General features: G+C 52.5%; 1 long non-coding RNA gene across 1 annotated transcript; it reads left to right on the forward strand.

Annotated features, from left to right (window-relative positions):
• Positions 1-965: 965 nt before the first annotated feature.
• LOC123360830 lies at positions 966-3,061 on the forward strand. Its single transcript, XR_006576071.1, has 3 exons — positions 966-1,025; positions 1,464-1,583; positions 3,010-3,061. It is a non-coding gene; the product is annotated as an uncharacterized LOC123360830 (long non-coding RNA).
• The last annotated feature ends 9,213 nt before the right edge of the window (positions 3,062-12,274 follow it).

The raw sequence follows: 12,274 nt of genomic DNA on the forward strand, positions 1-12,274 counted from the left end.
GGAATGAACAGAACAGTGATCCATCCCCCGTCACCCATTCCCAGCTTCTGGCAAACGGAGGCTAGAGACACCATCCCTGCCCAGCCTGCCTGTGACACTGGCAGACGAGGTGTTAGCTCTTGCAAAAGCCCCCATGTCTTCATTGAACATGGACAAACACACAGTGGAATCAGTCTGACTCACCTGTGTTAGTATTGTTAAAACAGTTATTAGGATTATAAGAACATGTTTAGACTTTATTGAATGCTTTACTGAGTTGCTGCCTGGGTTAACATCTGACTAGTTGCATTGTGAGCCTCTGTGGCTCTGTAAATCACCACACAGGAGAGAGACTTTACCTAGGTGAAGTGCTGATTGACAGCCGAATGCATTACACCCTGCCTGGCAGGAAAGGTCCATCCACACCAGAGAGACTATTATGGGATGTTAAAGAAGACACAAGGCTGTTGTTGTGCTCTTGACTTCCCATTAGCTGAGTTTCTAGCTCAGAGCACATGGCAGGAAGGGGATGAAAAACCCCATGCAGAAGGAACTGATTATCTGTATGCTGCTTGGACTCTGGGGGGCAAAGTTTCTAGGCATAAGCATGAGATCCCCAGCTGCTTAGCCGGGGTTAGTCCTAAAGAATATGCAGAGCTTGCTTATTAGAGAAGCTTCTATTACCTTTGAAATTTAAGACTGTAATTTGTCTGCATCTGGATGATTAGCTGCTGTGATAGGGCAAGGCCAGATGGCTATAGGAAAGTAGTGAGAAACAGGTATGTTAGCCCCAGGCTAAACAAATCCCTGTTACCATGGTAACCAAACGACAGTTGTTCCAGGTTAATCAAGACACCTGGGGCCAATTAACATCCTTCCAGAAAGCCGTGGAGACAGCTAGGTTGATTGGGACCCCTGAAGCCAATCAGGGGCTGGCTGAAACTAGTTAAAGAGCTCCCAGTTAGGCAGGTGGGTGTGCAGAACAGGAGCTGTGGGAGCGACTGAGCAGTACACACCAGATCAGGCACAAGGAAGGAAGCCCTGAGGTAAGGGTGAAGTGGAGCCTGAGGAAGTGGGGGTGCTGTGGGGAAGTAGAACAGGGAATTGTATGTGTCCTGTTTCTAAAAGGTCAGATACCACAGCTGATACTATTAGGGTCCCTGGGCTGGAGCCTAGAGTAGAGGGGGGTCCTGGGCTCCCCCCTTTGCTCCCCTGATTAATCACTGAGACTGGGAGACAACAGAGACTCTGCAAGGGAGGGTAGCTTTGCCTCCCCTCCCTCGCTGGCTTACGATGAAAATGGCTCAGTGGGCTGTGACACTTGTCCCTAGAGAGAAGGGCTACGTGGAGGGTCACAGTGAGCCTCTGAGGCTAGCGAAATCCACCAGGAAATGCAGGGCCCATGGAGACAAGGACAGAGCTTTGTCACATTGCGTTAACTTTGTAAACAACTCTCATTTCCTTTCAAATAAATCTTAATACAGGTTGTGACAGGACTGGCTACAAGTGTTGTCTTTGCTGGGAGATCCAAGCGTCATTTGACCTACGGAAGTGACTGGTCCTTCGGGACTGGCAGTAACCTGAACATTGCTGTGAGTCGTGGGGTAAGGCAGGGGTTCTCAACCAGGGGTCTGGGGCCCCCGGGGGGGCCGTGAGCAGCTTTCAGGGGGCTGCCAAGCAAGGCCGGCATTAGACTCGCTGAGGCCCAGGGCAGAAAGCTGAAGTCCCAGCGCATGGGGCTGAAGTCTGGGCCCCTGAGCCCCACCACCCAGGGCTGAAGCCAAAGCCGAAGCAATGTAGCTTTGTGGGGGTCTGGGGCCCCAGGAAGTTGCTCTGTTTGCTACATCTAACACCAGCCTTGGCTGTGATGTTATATTAATAACCTGTGACTGTATAAGCAGCAAAGAATCCTGTGGCACCTTATAGACTAACAGACGTTTTGCAGCATGAGCTTTCGTGGCTGAATACCCACTTCTTCGGATGCAAGTAGTGGAAATTTCCAGGGGCAGGTATATATAAGCAAGCAAGAAGCAAGCTAGAGATAACAAGGTTAGATCAATCAGGGAGGATGAGGCCCTGTTCTAGCAGCTGAGGTGTGAAAACCAAGGGAGGAGAAACTGGTTCTGTAGTTGGCAAGCCATTCACAGTCTTTGTTTAATCCTGAGCTGATGGTGTCAAATTTGCAGATGAACTGGAGCTCAGCAGTTTCTCTTTGAAGTCTGGTCCTAAAGTTTTTTTGCTGCAGGATGGCCACCTTAAGATCTGCTATTGTGTGGCCAGGGAGGTTGAAGTGTTCTCCTACAGGTTTTTGTATATTGCCATTCCTAATATCTGATTTGTGACCATTTATCCTTTTCCTTAGATATGTGACTCTATAGTTCATTGGTGCAACCACTTATATATTTGCAGCAAATGTTGTACAACGGTTGTCGTGTAAGGTGCCTATGAAAAGGTTATAATTTGCTGCTGCTGATGATACTACCTGTGTGGGTGTATCATTTTTGCAGTTAAAGTTAGGAATATTGGCTACATTCTTGTACATCAATGTGTTTTGATTCTGAAGTAGCCTTAGTAAAGCATTAGGTCAGCTTCTTCAGAAAGGAATTTGCAAATCAAGTGCCCAATCAAGAAACACTTAAAGGACCTTGGGGAAACTCCAATGCACATACCCTGGTGGGCTGGGCCAGTTTCTTTACCTGCCACGTCCGCGGGTTCGGCCGATTGCAGCTCCCACTGGCCGCGGTCTGCCGTCGCAGGCCAATGGGGGATGCAGGAAGCGGCGCAGGCTGAAGGATGTGCTGCTGCCACTTCCCACCGCCTCCATTGGCCTGGAGTGACAAACTGTGTCCAGTGGGAGCTAAACGTGCCAACGTGGCAGGTAAACAAACTTGCCCGGCCTGCCAGGGTGCTTACCCTGGTGAGCCGCGTGCCAAAGGTTGCTGATCCCTGAGCTAAAATATTTAAGAGACAAGTCAGTTGAAAATATAGTGGTGCAAGAACAAAGTAACATCGCTTCCCATTGTTACACAGCTTCCAGCTGCTTTAGGCTGCAATCCCCTGTCGTTAACATGGTTATTGGGCTGAAATCTCCCCACGGCCCGTCAGAGACAGACACGTACCTGTGTCGCTCCCCAGCTCGCGTTGCAGCGTCTCTAGGGGAAGGAGAAGATGGGAGAGGTGAGAATTCAGGCCCTCACATTCATGGAGAAACCCCCATTGCTTATTAATGGAACTGCTGTTAACGACGAGATGGTGACAGAGATCAGAGGCCGATAACGCAGCCGCTGCAGGCAGAGCCAGCCCCACAGGGCTGCTCCATGGGGAAGGGCGACTCGCTGAGCTGCGCTGTGAGATGGAGCCCAGGATCAGTGACATCACTAGAGTCCCCGACTCCTCCCCAGGGTCAGGGTCGCTCTAACCAGAGGAGACGCCACCCCCAGACTCTAACTCACCTTTGAATCCCAGCAGCACCTCCTGCAGCATGGCACTTTGCAGAGAGAAATCGCTGAGTCTCTTCTCCAGCTCCGCAAACGACGGCTCTGGCTTCCGAAACGTCCCGTCCTCCCTGCTGGGGAAAGGAGGGGTGAGAAATAGGCCTGAGCCCCAGACCCTGAGCCCAGCAACCCCCAAACTTCACGAAACCTGGATCTGAGCTTTGTAGCCTGAGATAGTCAATGTCAGGGTGAGTCACCTCAGCCCTGTGCTCCCCAGAGAGACGGGAAGTGGGGAGACACTAGAGCAAGGAACGGAGACATTGTTCAGGGGCTTTCTCAGGGACGCTCTGGTTCTGGGGGGGGCAGAGCCACCCCCTACGCTGGGTTACGGCAGTAACAAGGGGCACCAGCACGGGGATCATGTGGAAAGGGAGGAGACTCAGACCAAAGAGTGGGCAGGCCCTACATGCTGACAGTGGCCACAGACAGAGCCCAGGGCTCCAGCAGGGAATGAACGTGGGCCCTTAAATGCCAAAACCCCCCAACCCTTCAGCTGAAGCAGTAACCCTGGGGCGTCCAGCTCCTTTGGCAGAGAGGGCCACACTGCCCTGTCCGTTACGGCCAGTGGCCAGGGCATCGGGTTAGGACTCTGTGCCCTGCTCCATTCACAGCAGAACACCCACTGCTCTCCATGGGACACCCACGTACGAAGAACAAGGGGGGAAATCTGCCCTTCGTATGGGAAATAAAATTTTAGTTCTTAGTATTTTGCCAAGTCTTTGCCTGTCACACTCAGTGTCACTCAGGAGGAAAACAGCCCCTTCCCGGACACCCCTGTAGGGCCCTGCTGGTTCTTCCCTGTGTTTCCCTGCCTTTCCCACCCTCCTTTCTCCATTTCTCTCTCGCTTCCTTGTCCTTGTTTCTCTCCTCTGTTCTTCCCTCCCTACAGCAACCCCCTATTCCCACCCCACAAAGGCTTCACTACTGCCCTCTCCCCGTTCCACCTGCTCGAGTGATCAGCCAGGGAATGTTTAATGTTCACTTCAAAGTGCTGCCATTTCAGTTGACACCCCGCTGACATTAACAGGGGACAGGAGAGTTCACGCTCTCAGAGCTACGGCTTCAGGCTGCTGGCAGCCCCAGCAAGGCAACACTGTCTCCGTTTACACTGGGGAGGTGCTGAGGGCCGGCAACTCACTTTAACAAATGCGAAAGCTGAGATTCTGCGCCCTCTGAGTACGTGACGCGGCCACGTCAGTCCAGGAGACAGGCCTAGTCTGTCCCATCAGCCCTGGGTCTAGCAGCCCTGCTGTGACCTCATGAGAGACCAGACAGTAACCGGCTCGTCTCCTACCCGAGTCAGCCACTAGGGGAGACAGAATCACACGGTCCCAGGGCAGGGGGCAGCTTCCTATTCAGTGCAGTTATCAAACCTAGCGGCCCATGAGGGGGAGCTAAATGGAGCCCAGGACTTACCTGCCCCCAGTGCTCCCAGCACCCTAAAAAGGAGAGAAAGAGGAGGCCGTCAGGGGGAGTGTCCCTGGGTGGGGAGGCCTCCTGCTCTGCAGGGGTCACCACTGAGGCCTCGGGCAGTAGGGGAATTTCAGGTTTACATTCCCAGAGCTGCTGCCCCCCTACCAGCCCCAGCAAACCCTGCGGGCAGGTCCCACTGTGGAAATCTTCTCCCCGGGCACTTTACAGGCAGAAGATATTTCTCTGCATTGAGAATCAAATTCCCCCCAGGGCCGAGAGACTCAGAAGGCCCCTGGCCCCACTAAACCCATTAACCTGCAGTGACAGGGGCCTTGGGCCTAACTCGGGACCTCAGCATGGTGGGAGAGGGGATTTCACCCTCCAAGTGCAAATGCAGAGAGACATTTCCAGGAGAGAAGGTCTTGGGGCTGCAGCATCCAGGACTCCCAGGGCCCATCCCTGGCACCGCTGCCAGACTCACTGGGTGACCTTGGGCAGGGCTCTGCCCCTCCCTCTGCCTCACTTTCCCCATTTGTCCCAGAGGGATAATGCCCCTGACCCCACTCTGTAAAGTGCTTTGGGGTCTAGGGCTCAGAAGCGCCTAGAGAAACGCTGCGTATGATCATTGCAATGACAGCCTGACCTGCAGGGGCTGGCTCAGCAGCTGCTGCCCCTTCTCTCCTCCCCTCTCGCTGAGCAGGGAAATCTCCCAGGACAGGCTGCAGACGCCCTCATCCCTTCTCTGGACAATGGCTCTCTCTAGCTCCTCCAGCTGGGACAGCAGCCGCTGCTCCTGCTCCTCCAGAAACCCTCGCAGCTCCTGCCACTCCCGGACGATCTTCTGCCTCTCAGCTGCCGTCTGTTTCTGCATCAGGGAGAGGGCGGCTCAGTAACAGGGGAACATAGAACATAAGAACGGCCAGACTGGATCAGACCAAAGGCCCATCTAGCCCGGTATCCTGTCTTCTGACAGTGGCCAATGCCAGGTGCCTCAGAGGGAATGAACAGAACAGAGAATCAACAAGTGACCCATCCCCTGTCGCCCATTCCCAGCTTCTGGCAAACAGAGGCTAGGGACACCATCCCGCTCATCCTGGCTAATAGCCCCTAAGGGACCTGTCCTCCATGCACTTCTCTAGTTCTTTTTAGAACCCTGTTAGTGTCTTGGCCTTCACAACATCCCCTGGCAAGGGGTTCCCCAGATTGACTGTGTGTTGTGTGAAGAAATACTTCCTTTTGTTTGTTTTAAACCTGCTGCCTATTCATTTCATTGGATGACCCCTAGTTCTTGTGTTATGAGGAGGAAATAACACTTCCTTATTTACTTCCTTATTTACTTTCGCCACACAAGTCATGATTTTATAGACCTCTACCATATCCCCCCTTAGTCGTCTCTTCTCCAAGATGAACAGTCTCAGGCTTTGTCTACACTGGCACTTCTCTCCTGCCAACAAAGAGCAGCTACACTGCGCGCCTGGCAGCAGAACGGCTGTAGTGGCACAGCCGTGTGGATAAAAGCTGCGGAGTGTAGCCATAGCCTCAGTCTTATTAATCTCGCCTCATGCGGAAGCTGTTCCATATCCTTCATCATCTTTGCTGACCTTCCCTGAACCTTTTCCAATTCCAATGTATCTTTTTTGAGATGGGGCGACCAGATCTGCACACAGTATTCAAGATGTGGACATACCATGGATTTATATAGAGGCAATAGGATATTTTCTGTTTTATTGTCTATCCCTTTCCTAATGATTCCCAATATTGTTTGCTTTTTTGACTGCTGCTGCAGACTGAGTGGATGTTTCCAGAGAACTATCCACAGTGACTCCAAAATCTCTTTCTTGAGCGGTAACAGCTAATTTAGACCTCATCAGTTTATGTGCATTTGATATTATCTTTTCCAATGTGCACTATTTTGCATTTATCAACATTGAAATTCATCTGCTCCATAACAGGAGAAAATCATAAATGCACCTGGGGGCGGGTGGCAGAGTTATTTACCAGAACACAAGTTCTCTGGTGGTGGGGGATGGGAAGTTCATTTATCCCGGGAAGGGAGGAGGGATCAGGACCGGGGTGAGCTGTACATCACCTACAGGAGGGACACTTCTCCCCAAAACCTCATCAACATGCACTGAGCCAAATCCTCCATCTCTGCAGCCCACATTTCATCTCCTTCCTCCCCATCCCCCCAGGAGCTAGAAAGGATCCCTGATCACTGTGACATCCAGACAGCCCGTGGGCAGGGGCTCCGGGCTAACACAGACTGACCCTCTCCTGCCCAGCAGCCTCCTGCATCCTAAGGGCATCATGTTACCCCCGTGTCTGACCCTGCAGGCTCCCTGGGCTCCAGCGGGGATGGGTCCCTGGCTGAGGCTGGCAGGGTGGGCCCTGCATTCACCAGGTCATTCTTATGCCAGGCAAACCTAAGTGGCGGGGGGCTCTGGGCACCTACCAGCAGCTCCTCGCTCTGCCGCTCCTCCTCGGCTTTGGCTGCTTCTCTCTCTTTTCCCAGAGGGGCCAGATGCTTTTGTGGGGTCTCCTGGAAGAAGCAGGGGAGGGAGGGTTAGAAACGGCTGCAAACCTCCCAGCTGCCAGATTTCAGGGCCCGTCCTGCCCTGCAGACGCCTGTGCAGGGTCCCTGGGACTCAGACTGAGAGGAGCTGGTGAAACAAGGAGCAGCTTTTCCAGAGGAAACGCAGGGCCCCAGGCTGCAGGGACAGGGGTGCAGCCCAACCCCCAGCTCCCCGGGGCCTCACCCACATCCCAAGCAGCCAACTTCAGACAGTCCCCCACTTTCCCCAGCGCCAGCCCCCAAAGCTCCTGCAGGGCCAGATCTGAACATGGAGCCCCCCAAACATCCCCCAGCCCTGACCCCCCAGCACACCCCAAACTCCCAGCTCCCTCCAGCCACCAGCCGCTCCCCCCCAGCCCTGACCCCCCCCAGTGCACCCCAAACTCCCAGCTCCCCCACAGCCCCATCCCCAACCGCTCCCCCACAGCCCTGACCCCCCAGCGCACCCCAAACTCCCAGCTCCCCCCCAGCCCAATCCCCAGCCGCCCCCCCAGCCCTGACCCCCCCAGTGCACTCCCAGCTCGCCCACAACCCCCATCCCCAGCCACCCCCCCCCGCCCAGCTCTGACACCCCAGGTCCCCCCTGGGCCCAGCCTGGGCTCCGAGCTCTGCAGCCGAGCTGTGCTCCGGCCCCTCCTGCAGCTCCCGGCCCAGCCGTTCCCGGGCTCCGCCCCGGCCGCGCGGAGCTTGGGGACCCCCCCCGGGCAGGGGGCGAACCAGGCAGCCGGGCCCGGCCCCCCCAGCAGGAGCTTGTCCGCCCCACCGTGCTGCCCCGGGCTGGAGGGCTGGAGCAGCCCCCGTGCTGCGCTCCCAGCCCCGGCCATGGCCCCGCTGCCGCATAAAGGGATGGGGGCTGGGACGGGAGGGCGGGAAGGGGCGGCTCCTCCCGGGCCCCACGCAGGAAGGGTGGGACACACGGGAACCCGCCTCAGCCTGGAGGGGGCAGGAGGGGCCGGGGCTCCCCAGGGGAAAGGCGGGGGCAGGGCGGGGGCTGCTGAACCATCAGACTCAGGAGCCCCCGGGCAGCGTATTAACGCGCCTCCCGCAGCCATGTGCCGCTCCCGGGCACTGCGCATGCTCAGTGACAGCCGCTGAAGCCGCTGCCCTTCCCCCTGCCCATATCAGCTCAACATTCTGCTCCTTCCAGGGGCTGGAGCGGGGCGGGGGGAGTGACAGGGGGTGGGGGCTGAGCAGGGGGCGGGAATTGCCCGGGCCGTGGGCAGGAGAGGGGCTAAGGGACAAAACCAGGGCTGGGGGGAGGAGCAGGAGTGAAGCCCAGGAGCGAGGCTCTGGCAGAGGGTGACTAAGGGCAAAACCCAGCACAGGCGGGGCACAGGGGGCAGCAGTGACCCCAGTGGGACTGAGACCAGTGTTTGCAAAAATGGGGGGGGGGGCAAAGCAGCTTTTTTTATTTTCATTTCCCCTCCCACAGACAGCACCGCTCGGCAGAGGCTTCCCAGGGCTGGTTCTTACAGACACAGGCATCCCCCTGCCTAGCCAGTGCAGCTCCCCTCTGTCTGATCCAACCTATGGAGGCTCTGTCTGCACTACAAAGTTCAGAGCGCTGCGGTGGGTGCCGGTGCGCCTGGTAATCCACCTCCACGAGGGGATGCGCTCTGAGCACTGGGAGCCGAGCCTGTCCACACTAGCGCTTTAAAGCGCTCAAACTTGCTGCACTCAGGGGTGTGAGTGTGAGTGTGTGTGTGATTTTTCACACCCCTGAGCCAGCGAGTTCGAGCGCTTTAACTTGCCAGTATAGATAATCCCTGAGACTTAATTCAGTAAAACATTTTACACAGGTCCCCTCAGAAACAAAGAATCCCTTCTCACTGTATCTGAATGCACAGAGTCTCCAAGCAGTTTCCGAAGTTGTTTTATCTGCTGCTGGGATAACCTGAATTGCCTGAATATTTAAATTTAATTTTTTCTTCTCATTTTAGAACTGACAGAATTTCTGGCGTAGTGTCAAAACTTTGTTTTGAGTCAATCCACCACTGGGGATTGCATTTTTGCAACTGTTATTTTGCCTCAGTCTAGCCCTTAGTGTTTTTCCACATGCCGTTGTGTACAGCTTGATTCTCAAATATTCAATAAAGGCAGGATACTATCGCCTATAATGTCTTTCTCCCTGGAAAAAAAATCTATTGTAATTTTTGCAGAAAATTAGAACTGCCAACATGGGTCAGACCAATAGTCCGCCTAATCTAGTATCCTGTTTTGTGGCAGTGGTCAATGCCAGGTGCTTCTAAGGGAATGATCAGACCAGGCAATGACTCAGTGAACCATCCCATTGCCCACTCCCAGCATCTGGCAATCAGAGGACGGTTTAGGGACATGCAGAGCATGGGCCTGCATCCCTGATGATCTTGGCTAATAGCCAGTCTACTTATCCTGAGGGACTGATCTAATTCTTTGTTCAACCCATTCATAGTTTTGCCTTTCAAAATATAATGAAACACATCTACAACCCCAAGATACCTTGACAACCACAAGAATTCTAAAATCACGAGTTATACACCCTCGAGTCAAGACATTGTAATAAATAAATGAGATCTTTTTTGTGCCTCTTTGTTCCTGAGCCTGTAGGGTGCAGTAAGGCCAGTTCCAATGCCTTGAGCCGAAACATCTGAATGAATCTTTGTCTACCCTCAGACTGTTCCTGTTACCTCTCCCAAACATTTCATATACCTAAGGCCATATCTACACTTTAAGGGTGGGTTAACTCAAGTTATGTCAGCACAGAGTCACTACGGTTACTATGCCAAGTATTAGGAGGTAGCCGTGTTAGTCTGTATCCACAAAAACAACAAGGAGTCCGGTGGCACCTTATCTGTTAGTCTTTAAGGTGCCACCGGACTCCTTGTTGTTTTTACGGTTACTATGTCACTGGTGCACATGCCTCCTGGACTCCTTGCCTCAGCCGTCAGGGTACTCACCAGAACCACTTGTATAGATTCAGAGTGAAGTGCACCATGAATAGATCTCCCACTGTCCACCCACTGCATTTTGGGACACTTTGGTTTGGCAGTGTATGCTGGGTACCAACAGCTTAGTCAGGGGTGGTTGTGGCCATGGGATCCAACTTCTTAGAACGCATTGTTAACTAGCCACTAATGTTATATGTGTCCCCTACATAAACGTATACATAATGTTTACACCGTTTTTTTCTAAACCCACAAATCTGCCTGGCCCTCCTCACTGTCTGCCATCTCACACAGAACCATGGAGCTTGCATGGCTCTGCACTATTGTCATGAGCGTTTGCACCCAAAGGTGCATGCTCCTTTCCTATTTGCAGATCAGCAAACATACATTATACTCTACAGTCTTTATGAAAATATGCTTATGATCTGGATATGACATAGCTAATATATACTTTATGCAAGATGGCTGATGTGAGGTATCATTGCAAAACTTAAGACCTATTGACTGTGTTAATCCAACCTGTATGCATGTAACGTTTGTACCTGAGGCTAGAAATATTAACCATGTCTCTGTATTTCAAAGGTGCTCTGTTGGAGGAGGCCAGACAATGTTAGTGGCTTATTGAAGGAATGCACAAAGACATAAAGATTACCCCAGGAACTGTGTGCAACAGGAACCTCTGAACAATAGTGTTATACAATGGGAACTACTTGAGCAGGATCAAATACCTGCACACAGTGGGTGCTGTTTTGTTGTACAGACAAAACTACACGGGATCTTTTCAGGGGGCAAGACAAAGATGCCACATTTATTATGATAATTTGATTTATGACCAATAACTAATATTTTAATCCTTATACACACACATTATACCTAATACCTATACACACACACATTCACACACACACATGTTGGTGTCACTAGGCATAACTCTAGGTAACTCGGGGGGGTGGAAGACCACGAGTGTCGATGAAGCCCCCCTGCTCTAGGCCTAAGTGAACCAAGGCTCCTCCATGATGAACTTTAACCAACCTAAGTAGCTGCAAAACAAAACGTATAACAGTCAGCTAACAGCTCAAGGCAGTCTGAAGCGGTAGTGATAAGGGAAGCCTACATGCCTCTGTGAAGGACAAGATAACAGGTCTGGGAAAATTTGCTAACAAGCTACCCTTGCAGTGGCCAAGGTTGCTTACTGTAGCTGCTACAGGGGGGAGGAAGGAAACGGGGGAGGGGGGAAGAAAGGGGGGGGGGAACTAAGCTGAAGCAAACGACTTGAGTATAAGAAGGGAAAGCGGCTTGTATCTGGGCGCTTGATTTGAGACGTGCCAGTCTCCTTGCACCGCTTTGAGATCTCAAATAAACTTTGTCTGCTTCTCCACCCTGGTGTGTTCATTGGCGCGAAGCACACCGGGCAACGAACCCCGCTGTTGCCCCCTTGGGGCCTCTGTGCCGGCAACAGTACAATTATAATAGGATTAGGTCATAATTATGATGCATTATGTGCAAGATGACAGGGTTTCAGAGTCTGTACTGGGCTATCTTGATTATCACTTCACAAGTTTTTTTCTCTTACTTAATTGGCCTCTCAGAGTTGGTAAGACAACTCCCACCTTTTCATGCTCTCTGTATATGTGTGTGTATATATATATATATATATATATATATATATATATCTCCTCAATATATGTTCTGTTCTATGCATCCGAAGAAGTGGGCTGTAGCTCACGAAAGCTTATACTCAAATAAATTTGTTAGTCTCTAAGGTGCCACAAGTCCTCCTGTTCTTTATGTGCAAGATGTGTCATGTGCAGAGTCACTGGAAATGTTATGATTTGCTGAATAGGATTCTCCTATTTGTGTGCGCAGAGCATGTTTATCTCTGCAGTTATGAA

This window comes from Mauremys mutica, unplaced genomic scaffold (genome assembly GCF_020497125.1).
Source record: "Mauremys mutica isolate MM-2020 ecotype Southern unplaced genomic scaffold, ASM2049712v1 Super-Scaffold_100314, whole genome shotgun sequence".
Lineage (NCBI taxonomy): Eukaryota > Metazoa > Chordata > Testudines > Geoemydidae > Mauremys > Mauremys mutica.